Source organism: Lynx canadensis, chromosome B4, assembly GCF_007474595.2.
Source record: "Lynx canadensis isolate LIC74 chromosome B4, mLynCan4.pri.v2, whole genome shotgun sequence".
Classification (NCBI taxonomy): Eukaryota; Metazoa; Chordata; class Mammalia; order Carnivora; family Felidae; genus Lynx; species Lynx canadensis.
In genome coordinates this window covers 20,761,645-20,772,434 of record NC_044309.1, presented here as the reverse complement: position 1 = coordinate 20,772,434, position 10,790 = coordinate 20,761,645, and positions in this window count along the sequence as shown.

The window sequence follows — 10,790 nt, the reverse complement described above, 5'->3', positions numbered from 1 at the left end:
ATAATGATGAAAGCAAACATATAACTCTGAAATGTTTCTCCGGCAGTCTTTTGGGGGGAAACATCAGGATTTTACACTTAGGTCTCAACAGACCTTCCATTGTGCCATTAGGTTTGTCGGCAGTGCAAAAGAGACTCGGTCACTCCTATCCAGGAGGAGAAGATTAACATTTCTATGCTTATGTAGTATTTGTCTTACCTATTCTTTGCTTTTCAAGCCTTTTCAAGTCAATTCTTTACATTTTAAACTTTAAAGTGTTTACGTTTCAGGGTTAAGGTCAGTAAAATATTAAGATGACAGTGGTTGAACTGGCCCAAAGGATACACCTGCACATGTCTTTCTTTTCCAGTAATTCAATGGATGCTGAGACTGGACTCATCTTTTCCACTCCCAAAGTAAACCGTGGTTAGGGGGATTCCACACACGAATAATTTCGCTTCCAAAGGCAGCATATAGCACAGTGATTGATACTAAAAATGGATGTAGCCTTCTGACATAGGCACTGGGACATGCATAAAAGTGTGTGTGTGTGTGTGTGTGTGTCTTTAAAGAACTGAGTTTTCTTTAAAAATTGTACCCAAACCCCGCATCACCAGATAGAGATCTCTGGGCTCCTAGACACAGATGTTAACCACTCTCTCAACACTTCCCATGCCCCCCACCTCTTTAAAACCTTGGCGTTGTTGGACTTGTCTCAGGGAAGGTAGGTACTGTTCCTTTCCCATCTTTTTATTAGTACAGGATACAAGAGACAAAAATGGAAGGGAAGGTGTCACATAGGAAACGACCCCTGGAGCCCACCACGCCTGCATCCGGTCCAAGACCTGGGAGGACTCAGTCCCCGCACGCCTCAGGTGCGGGTCCAGCGCCACAGCTGCGCGGGGCTCCGCCAACTCCGAGCCCAAAGTTCTCGGCCGGCTCCGCAAAGCTGGACGCAGGCGGGTCTCGGCGCCGGGTGGACACGGGGTCCCCGGCTCGACGGCGCTGGCCCCGGCCGGCAACTGTGTTCAGTGCGGAGGGGGGTGTTGGGGCCCGAGGGGAAGGGAAGAACGTAGGACTCCCAGACGTCCTCAGCTTTTCCTTTAGTCCACAAGTTCTCAAACTCCAACGAGCACCTCCGCGCAGTTTCTAACGAGGGAGGGGGCGCCGGGAGTCGGTTGGGGCCGGGGTCAGGCGGTAGTTTGGAAACCCTCGAGGGCCCCGCCGCCAGGCCACGGGCTAGGCCGAAAAGGGGGAGTCAGGGTCGGGGGCGCAGGCAGGAAGAAGAGGCGGGGGCGCGCGGCCCGAAGGCGCGAGTGCGGAAGCGCGGCGCAGGCTCGGCCCGGCGGCCTCCCTCCCGCGGGGCCTCCCCGAGCTGGCTGTGCGCTCTGCCGCTGCGAAGCCGAAGGGTGCGAGCGAGGTGGGGTGCGGGGGTGGGGGGAAGTCCCACTCTCCGTGCATCCTCACAGCCCCGAGGCCCGCCGGCCTGGGGATGGTGAGGGAAGGGGCCGCGGGTCCCGCACAGCCGGCGTCTGCTGGGGGGCGGGTTGCAGGAAAAAGAAGGCCTCTATTCTTTCGTTTTGCTTTCCCGGGCCAGGCCTCCAGCAAGAACCGCACCGCCACGCGGGCTCTCGCGGAGAGGTCCCGGCCCGAGCCTCCCCGCGCCACAGCTGACCCGTGGGCCCGGCAAAGGTGCGGCCAAGTCTCAGGGGCCAGCCCGGAGCGGGCGGAGACCAGGACCCCGGGAGCCGAGGTCCCGCAGCGCTGGCGCAGCCAGAAATACTCGCCGCGGCCGCTCCGGTCGGCCCTGCTTCCCCCTGACTTTGTCCAGCCAGGAGTTATAAAGAGAGCCCCGTTAGCGGGGGGAAAGCCAGGAGGTTCAGACTCTCTTTGCCGGGGTGGGGAGGGAACCCCGCACCACCTTACACCAGCCAGCTCCCTAGACCCCGCGGCACAGGCCAGATCCCAGAGGCGGGGTGAAAAGCCAAAAGCTCACTTAAAAAAAAAAAAAAAAAAGCCATACCTCACTGCGCATGTGCGAACCTCAATTTTTTTTTTTTTTAAATTTTTGACGTCATTTTGTTACATCAACTCCCAACCCAAAACTTCTTGCTCAATGACTACTCTGAATAACAACTGACTTTATGCTCTGACCCCTAGGAAACAGTGCAAAAATAATGAGAGAAGAGTTTCAAGGTTTCTTTTACAAAAACGGCATAGGCTGTTTATCCACTCTGCATGTGGGTTTCCCCCACCGAGATTATCAGAGCCGAAAGTGAGCTCCGCTAAAACGTAGACTAGGATGCAAGGCGCGGCGGCACAGCATATCTAAAACCGGTATTTTAGAGGAAACATCTGAATATTGCTAAAGCTGGATTACTTTAATTTGCCTCCTACTCCAACGTTACCCCATATTTATTTTTTTTGGGGGGGTGAAGAATAAAGGTTCTCATATGGATAAAACATTAATGACTACCTATATGAAGAAAATACTAATACCATTCCCATTAGCAAGAATGGAAATGATTATAAAGTAATGCTTTTTCTTCTAGGAGTGTTTCCTCCCCCCACCCCCACCCCCACCCCACCCCCCCTCTCTGGTGAAAGACTACGTAGTTGCTTTTCATTTTAATTGTAAGTCAAGAGTAAAGTTCTTAGAAGTTCGAATAAACTTAGAAATATATAAATAATGCCAGTATCTTTATGGCCAAATCCCAAATGGAAACAAACTTACTAACAAACTCTTGGCTTGAAGAATGCCTTACAATACTATGGACACCAAATGGGGACAGTGAAGATAGAGGCTTCTGTTGCACAATTGGATAGAAAAACATTGATTCTCTTTAAAAACAATGTGGTGCTTGTGTGTGATTTAAATGTGTGGCAAGAATTTAAGAGTGATATCAAGTAACTAGTATCAGTTATCTTTGTGGGAAAGGATATTCCCAGAGCCCATTGCAGACCATGGTAATATAACAGACTTGTATTGCACTAGAGTCTCTCTTCAAGTTTGGAGAGCCTATATGAATTGTGTATATTAAAGTTCATGAAATGCATTCTCTTACATCTATTTTAAAGGATGCTTATATTACTTATATTATTCTGTTGTAAACTTACTTTGTTGTAATGAATTTCCTTAGAGGTATTCTCCAAAGTGATAAGAATTTTAATAGGTGCATAATTTGAGTAGAATGAACATTTAGGAAAAGTGATTGGGGTCCAGTGCATCTCATAACCTCTTTCTCCATAGAACATGATGGGATGGTTTGAAGAGAACCCAAGTGAAAATATTTTAAGAAAATTGTCACGAGGCATATTTAGAAAGAAACAGCTGGTAAACACATTTTCCCAAGCTTACTCTGACCGAGTTCTTCAGTTACATTAGAAAACAAACTGTAATGAATCATGTTCAAAGCAAAAACACTGTCCTGAGTTAATTACTGATAACATTAATTTTCTGATTCATGAACAACTAGATGCTTTCTAAACATCACTTTATCTTCCCAGTACGAGTCACACTTAAGTATTTTGGAAGTGTGTTTATTAAACTTGGGGTTTTCTTTTTCTTTTTCAGAAGGTTGGAAAGGAGTCAAAATTGCGTGGTAAGATTCTATAGAAATGTAACCGATTCCAATAAATAGTCCTCTGTACGGAAGTACATTATGGAAATGACGTGGTTGTCAGACCTAATTGCTTGGCTTTTGAGTCCTCATAGAAGAAATTCTACAGCCTTAGGGGTGTAGACTCAAAAGCAGCAGCATTTCTGGTTTCAGTTTAAATAAAACAATGAAATCCATCATTATTCAAGTCAATAGCGATAATTCACATGAATATGAATGCACTTTGATCTTATCCTTCAATTCATTGAAAGACACAGTCGTAATGAAAAAGGGAGATAATCTCTTTAACTTGGTCCAAAGCAAGTTGTTGGAGCTTTTCTTTCTTGAAAGACCGTAGAAGGGAACTTTTCACTAAAGCCTTGCTTTCCTATTTTTAAGGTGGTGGTGGGGTGTTTGGGCAAGCTACAGGTCATTATGTTGCCTCCAGGAACCAAGTAGTGCTAACTTTCTTCTTTGAAGTAAACTGCCTTATTTAATGAACTTGACATTTTGTGAAGCTTGAAAGTGAACCCCTTTTAAAATATCATACCTAAGAGTCATTTTAGGATGCGTGTTGATTTGAGTTTACCATCAGATATGATTAATTAAGACATATTAGCTGCTTTCACTGTGTTTTAAAGCTGACTTAAATGAAAAAGGATATTTCAAGATGCATTGCCTTGGTAGATTTGCAACATCCAATACTAGCCCCTTTAATGTTCCTGTTGAACTGTGCAGGAAGCTAATGTCTTGCCTGTGCTGTATGAAAGTATGAAAGGCACTTTAAAATTTCATCTTGCATATGGCTATTTAAACCAATTTTCAGACACCTTTAGTGGGAAAATAGCAAAGTTACAAGTTCGTATATACAATTTATCATTGTTCTTAGAATTCTGGAAACGTCTGTCAGATAATTTTAGCACAATCGACCAGACTTGAAATAAAATTAGGTAAAAACATGCATGAATGAGAATATCTGGTTTCCACTAACTTGGAAAATGTTTAGCTTTTCACTGATTTCATTAAAGGTACCCAAGCTGTACAGTAGGTATCAATATATATATATTTTAAAGCAAGGGTTGTTGAACTTCTGGGATCCTCTAGAAACTTAAATATTTGTTGAGCTATGTTAAAAGGACTCTGGAGCACACAAAGATTTACAAGACAGGTGTTGTCCTCTAGGTGCTTTAAACTTAGAAATTTCAGCATATCTGTGATTTACGTGACATTTGCATCCTTGAAGAACTAATTTAATGGCTATTTAAAGCAGGGACAGTTTTCCAGAGTGAAGAAATTTGGCAATGCACGTATTTCCCAAGTTACCCTATTAGCTAAGTGAAAGATTATGCTGGATACTTTGCCGATTTTTCTTCAGTAAAAACCTGTATAAAACACTAACAAGGTTCTGTTGAATTTAAATCAGTGTCCTAGAACCACAGTTGTTAGAAAAGGCAGAAAGATTCCTGAGGGTTAAGGTCAATCATTTTCTTTCTGCATCAGACCACTCAGTCTACACTGCCAAGGGCTGATGTGGTTCATCAAATGAAATGAAATGAAATGAAGGGGGGGGGGCGGGGAAGTGTTCCATCCACTTATGCGTGACAAGAACGAGTATTTGGCTGTAATGTTGGCGCAAACGCAAAATATTCGTGGTAGTCCAAGAAGACGGAAGGTTGTAACGTTTTCCTGTGGCTCTCACCCAGAGGAAAGCCACCGTTACCGAGAGCAGATGCAACCAGAAGCTCTTCTTTGTGTCCACGTTGCCAGACAGGGAGTGGGCGTCTTGCCTTGACTTCTTTCTTCACCACCGTCCTTATTTCTGATGTCAAGAAAAGCTTTCTGTTGGACCGGCCCACTGGCAAAGCGTGTCGGCTCAAGTTGGAGACCAGGGCACCTGGGGCTGGGACTCAGCAGAGCGCCCCTATCTCGGGGGCTCAGGTGCCTGTTCAGCGAGGCGCGCGCCGCAGCGTGCTCTCCAAGCCGCCCCTATTGTCTGTGGTGGGGGCAGGGCCAAGCCGGGGAGCAGGCTTCCGAGAGGAGCTGAGGGTCCCGGAGGCTGAGGACCCGGGGCGGGGGCGAGGGATGTCGACGAGGGCAGCCCCCGGAGTTGCAAACGCTCGACCCCGAAGTGGGAGAGGAGGCAGCCGAACCAGCGGCGGCTGCGGCGGCCCTGGCTGCAAATCGCCGTCGTGTGGTTGCTACTGGCAACCGAGCCTCTGCCTCGCGCGCAGCCCCGCAGCCCCTGGAAGGAAGGTGGCGAGGGGAAGCGGCTGCGGCGCAGCGGCCACGCCGGCTCGGCGGCCCACCGGGCTCTCTCGCTCCCGCCCGCGCCCCCGCGCTCCCTTCGGGCTTTGACCGCAGCTGTGCGGCACGAAGGGCCGAAGGACTCTTCCGTTGGGGGTGTCGCCGCCTCGCAAGCGTCAAATTACTGGCGCCCTCTGTGAACGCAACATGGCAGCTCCGGCTCGAAGACTGGGTTCATTCAGTCCGCCGGGGAGGCGGGGGCCGCGGACTCGGCGGAGCGCCCGCCGGCCCGGGTCCAGGCCGGGAGCCAGTCCTGCTCGCGCCCCCGACTCCGAGCCGGGCCGAGCAAAGGGCTGCGGCGCGCGCGGACTCGCCGCGCGGTCAGCCCCCGGCCCTTTGTTCTCCTCTCGGTCGGCACCTCACGCTTCGGGGGCTTTTGAATGGAAACCCTCGAAGACCCGGCGACCCTGGGCGGGACACCAGGGCCGCCTGGCGCCCTACAGATTTGTCCAGCTTTCCCTGTCCCCGAAGGTGCTCCGGGCAGGGCTGGAAGCGCCAGTGCGGGGTCCCAGAGGAGCCGCCTCTCGTCGGGCGGGTTCCTTCCCGCTAGGCCGAGGCTCCTCCCGCCCGAGAGGTGTGAGGCGGGAGGCCGGGGCAGGGGTACGGGCCGGCGACCTAGACCATGCCCGTCACGCCCGCAAGGCCGCGGGATTCTCCGCGCTGGGGAGAGAGGAGAGCTGCGGGCGCCCGCAGTCGCCCCAGTCTCTGAAAAACGGGGAGAACCCCTCCCCCCCTTTCGGTGCGCGCCGGGCTCCGTCACGCTCCACCCCGGCCTTTGGGCGCGGGTGGAGGCCGCCGTCGCCCGGAGGAGACGTCCGCCGCCCCGGGGGTCGAGGGGGCGAGCCGAGCGGTCCGCCGGGAGTGGGGGAGGGGGTTCAACGCCCCCCAGGGGGGAAGGCTAGGGGGGAATTTTGAACGTTTGAAAACCGCGCTGTAAAAATGACCCTGCCACGTAGACAAGCCAGTTGTGACGTTCGGCACAACGTGCTACTGAAATACCAAAATCCGCCACCAAATGGCGGCTCCTGCAGTCTGCTGCGCTGATAAAGAGGCCTCGCCCGGCGTCGCCCATTTTAGGCCGCTTTCACTTCGCCGCCGTCCCCCCCGACTCCCCTTCCCCAGCCGTTCCTTTCTCTCCCGGATTTTGGGTGCCAGTGGGAGTGCCAGGCCAGATGAGCGTCGCCACCCTGGGGACCCGGCAGGCGCAGGCTCTGTCGGAAACCGGCGGCGTCCCCGCGTCTTTCGGAGGCGACCTCCCCTGCCTCGGACCGCCAGCCGCCCCGCCCGGGGGCGTGAGGCTGCCAAACCTCTCGGGTGCGCCTGGCCCCGAGACCTATTTGGGCGTCGCCTGTGGGTCTCCAGGTGTGGGCCTTTGCCCGGATCTTGAGATTCCTGTCGCGAAGCCACCCCCTCATTGACACTGCCACCCGGCTAAATGTCCTTCCCAGGGGATTGGAGCCGTTCTTCCCAATAAACGAGCTCAGCTGGCGGACCCTCTCCCATCGGCCTTTCCGGTCAACCGCCCTCGAAGCGCGGCCTGGGGGAACCTTCGAGAGGGCAACGCTGTACTTTCTTAATAATTCAGTTTGCAGTCTATCCGATAAAATCTCAAACTGCAAGGATCCCTCGTTTTTGAAGGAGAAAGGGCACAGGATTTGAAGCCGGAGCAGGAGTCGGGGGCAAAGCGAGGCGGCTATCTGGAACGGCACCGCAAGAATGCGCGTCGGTGGGCTTTGCAGCCTCCCCGGACGTGGGTCCGTTTCCTACCCGCGCTGAGCTCGAGGCCCGGGGGCCGGTCGCCGTGCCTCCGCGGACGGGCAGACCTGCTGATGTCTCGCCCGGTGGGCAAGCCTGCGGCAGGAAGGTGGCCGCCCTGGGAGGCCACGCGCACCCCGCCGTCGCCTCCCCTTGCCGCGGGTTCCGACTTTGGAGGGACGACTTCCTTTCGTCACCTCCCGAGCCCGCAGGGCCTGAGAATCTTGCTTTCAAATTTGGCGGGATCCGAGTCTGCCGAACCCAGGGCGGCGCGAGGCGAGCGGCGCACGCGCAAAATGGCCTCCCGGCGCCCCGCGGCCCTGGCTCACGCGCAGGGCCTGGCGGAGCCCCCGCGGCGCCGTGGTAACCGCGGTCTGCACGGTAGCTCTTAACGCTCCTCCGAGAGCGGCCGGTTAAAAAATAAGGACGGGAAGCATGGCGGTTTCCTCCTTAACGTGTCCTGTTGGTAAAGGCTCCCTGACCGGGAAGACAGCGCGGCCGGGAAGGGGAGGTCGTTTTTCTCCAGGCGGTCGCCCTGTGCCTTTTCCACCGGGCACCAGAATATAAGAAGCCATTTCTTTCTTGTCTTTCTTTTTCTTTCTTTCTTTCTTTTTTTTTTTTTTTTTAAGCCGTTGCTCTTTCCAGCCTAATCACCCTCGCCCCCGCATTTTCTTCCGAGCGGCGCACTGCGCTCCTGTCTTCGGCTTTGTTTGAGTGTCTTCCACTGTTGGGGGGCATTGAGACCAGACACTGTAGTTCCTGGACAGATTTCTCTATCTCCAGTAACATCTTTATCCATCTCGGTAACGTCCTCATTCCTTCCATCCCAATTTTCGACGCGTTTCCCGAGGACCCTGGTCCGAGTCTTCCAAGTCTCTGCTCTCGATCTGAGTTCTGGCTAAGTTAGAGGGACAGAACTGAGAGCACCAAATAGGCACCGACCTTGAAATCATGTATTCTGTGAAGTTTGGATTTTATGATGACCCAACAATCAGAGCAAGAAGTCATCGTTTTCCTGAAATGTAGGTGACTCCAAGGGAACGACACCTGCTATTTTTGAAAGTTCCTTCTCACAGTGTCTGGAAGGTATATTTTAAGTGAATAATGGGAATAATTTAACTCATTGGGAGTTCTGTTGAATGCTTACTATTTATTTAGAGGGTTAAATGAGATTTCGGGATGAGTCTTCCACATGCACTTGAACTTATTCAGAAAATTCAAAAGGATCCTAGAATAGCCTTTGCAGTGATAAATGACTTTTGATGTCGTCGACTTGATGAAGACGAGGTTGAGAGTGAAGTCTTCATGTGAGACCTCTAGAAATTGCACACTAAGAAAAAGAAACTGGTGCAAATAAAGGAAATCCGTTTCAAGAACCAAAAGAAGAAAAAAACGTTAAAAAAATTAACTGCGGAAACAGGAAACACTCGACTGTGTAAACATTTTCGGAGACTTTCATAATCAAAACTGGGCGATCTTGAGATTTGCAAGGAGACCCACAGGCTCAAGGTATTCGCGGGGGTATTTCCCAAATCTGACTTACTAGGAGGTTCTAATATGTGATACTTTCTCTTCCTTGTAAAGGACTCGTCTATCTGAATCGTGGTCCCAGTTTAATACAAGGTTTTATTTGGGAGGAGTCAGAATGTTTTTAGAGCGATCTTAGAAACAATCACCTGTTGTGCTATTTATCTTATAGTTGAAGAAACATCCTCAAGTGAAATGACGCTCTCTAACCCAAAAGCTTTATGTTGAAGCTGCCTTCTGCATTCTGCACATCAGATGTCTTGGAAGTACATACTGTTGTTAAATAGGATCATCTTAAATGTAATTTCATCAAGACCTTAGCTGTGGATAAAGTGTGAGGAGGACTGTATGAGGGAAACAATCCTAGTATTTCAGAATATGATGTATCCCCCATTTCTTAGAAGCACTAGACTAAATCAGAATTCCCAACAATCATTCCAGGGGCAATGAGAAAAACATATATATTTACCAAACCTTTAAACTAGAAAAGAAATGAAAAAAAGAAAAAAGACCCATCATCCCAAGATTCTAAGAGACTGGGTCCCATGTGCAGATTTTTTCTAAAATTAAACTTCCATCCCCTCAAAAGATTGCCTTAGGTATTAAAAAAAAATTTTTTTTTCATTTCTTGTTGGCCATTGGAAAGTAGTATTTCACATGGGTTCTATGTTGATTTCACGAAACTTTATCTTGATAGGCCTATACCATGTGTCTTCTGAAACTCCAATGCCAAACTATTAGGAAAAGAGTAAGAGGAGAAGGACGTAGGGAAGCCCCTGCGAGCTTACTCTGTATGTCGCATTGTACCTCCAGAAATCCTAACATTTGCCCGTATGCATATTGAAACGAAGCAATATGGTTGGTAGGTTAAGTCAACTGAAGGGCAGCTTTCCACCCCCCCTGCCCCCCCACTCAGTGCAATTAACGGCCGGCAATTTTAAAAGCAAAAAGTACTTGCAAAGTGGTATGCATGTGTAAAGCAAGATAGATCGCTATTTACACAACAGTAGTAAGCCAGCCTCATTCTCTTTTTGCATTTAAGCTAAAATCTGTGAAATCAATTTAGGCATTTTCTGTGGAATATTTTGTTAGCACTAACTTTGTGGTATAGAATCCTAGAATACTTTTACAGAAACAAAAGCCAAACTTAAATCCGACTTTTCACGTACCCTGCTTTTACTGCTTAGAGTCACAAAGTTAGCAGTTTTGATATGGGTTGTAAGATTGAAATGTTTTAAAGTGGTAGCTTAGCAAAAGTTTTCAATCTTAATTGTCAGAACTGTGAAAGCTGGTTATGGGGGGATGCAAAACGTAATCTTCTGTTTTATTAAAAGACAGAGACATTTTAGTTGAAATACCCTTTAACGCTTAAGCAATTTTCAAAGGGAATGGGGGGAAAATCCTTTCAAGCAAAATAAATGCATGTTTTCAAGAATGGTAAAACAGTGTTAAGGAAGCCATAAATGCAATATCTGATATTTTAATAAGGAATTCCAAAAATAAGTCCATCATAAAAAGGTTGAGATGTAAAGTCTTTGGGTTCTGTGTTGAGTTCACAACTTGATTTTGTGTAAGTCAAGCGACAGGTCCACTAGCATTTGAAGTTTTTTTAGTCTTTGAAAAATA